The sequence below is a fragment of the Cynara cardunculus genome, assembly GCF_001531365.2.
Source record: "Cynara cardunculus var. scolymus isolate 2C chromosome LG 9, CcrdV1, whole genome shotgun sequence".
NCBI classification, from domain to species: Eukaryota; Viridiplantae; Streptophyta; class Magnoliopsida; order Asterales; family Asteraceae; genus Cynara; species Cynara cardunculus.
This window is the reverse complement of record NC_037536.1, coordinates 1,789,555-1,791,037: the sequence shown is the minus strand read 5'-3', so window position 1 is coordinate 1,791,037 and position 1,483 is coordinate 1,789,555.

Genomic DNA, 1,483 nt, shown 5'->3' with positions numbered 1-1,483 from the left:
TGTCATAGTAATATAAAATCATTTATTGATTTTAGATAATTATGACAGAAATGCTATGTCACCTTTTTACTGAATCATCTGTTTAATGTCTTAATCAACTGTTGCACCCTGTGCTTCTTCTTAAGACTGATATTTTTCTTAGTTGTTAATCAAACCTCTCCATTTTAGATAAATCAAATCCCTCGATTCACCATCTGAAATTAGTTTTTATAAACTGGACTTTTTGAAATAACTTTACAAGCTATCTCTGTGGGAACGATAATCTGGTACTTTTTACCATTATTACTTGTTACGAGACGACAGTAGTTCGAGGTGTATACTTGCGCCGAGTTCTATTTTTGTGTTGGAATCTAAGGTTGAATAAACCGACGAGCAATAAGCTACTGGCCTAACCCGTTTACAAATTCTGAATGGTCTAATATACCATGGACTAGGCTTACCTTTATTTCCAAATCTCATAATACCCTTCCAAGGAGATACTTTAAACATCACAAAGTCACCTATGTTGAATTCAATCGGTTTTCGTTGCTTGTCGGCATAACATTTCTGACGATCCTGGGCTGTTTTGATTCTTGCACATATCTGTTCAAACTTTTCAGATGTTATTTGCACAATTTTGGGACGCGCCAGTTGTTTTTCACCTACCTCATTCCAACATAACGACGTTCAGCATTTTCGTCCATATAATACCTCATATGGTGTCGCTTGGATGTTGGAGTGGTAACTATTATTATAAACGAATTCTATCAATGGCAAGTGATCCTCCCATGATCCCCCGAAGTCAATTACACATGTTCTTAACATGTCTTCGAGAGTCTGGATGGTCCTTTCACTTTTTCCGTCTGTTCGAGGATAGTAAGCCATACTTAACCTAATCTATGATCCCAAAGCTCTTTGTAGACTTTCCTAGAACTTTGACGTAAAACGACTGTCTTTGTCAGAAATGTTGGATAATGGAACATTATGTCTGGTCACGATTTCCTTGATGTATATATGAGCCAACCTTTCTAAAGAATAGGTTTCTCTTATCGGTAGGAAATGTGGAGACTTAGATAGACGATCCACTATTACCCAAATTGCATCATAACCTTTCGGGGTTCAGGGTAATTTCATGACAAAGTCCATCGTAATGTGATCTCATTTCCAGACTGGAATTTCCAAAGATTGTAGATTTTCGTATGGTCTCTGGTGTTCGATCTTAACTTGTAGACAGGTTAAGCATCGTTCCACGTATTTTTCTATGTCTTTCTTGAGACTAGACCACCAATAAAATGATTTCAAGTCTTTGTACATCTTATTGGTACCTGGATGAATTCAGTAGTGAGACTTGTGACTTTCCCTCAAAATGGTTTCCCTCGTGTTTCCATAGTATGGTACCCAAATCCGTCCTTGAAAACTTAAAATTCCTTCATTATTCGGCTCCATGATGGAAATCATTTTACCCACTCTTTCTAACTTCATATGCTCTTCTTTTACAGCCTCT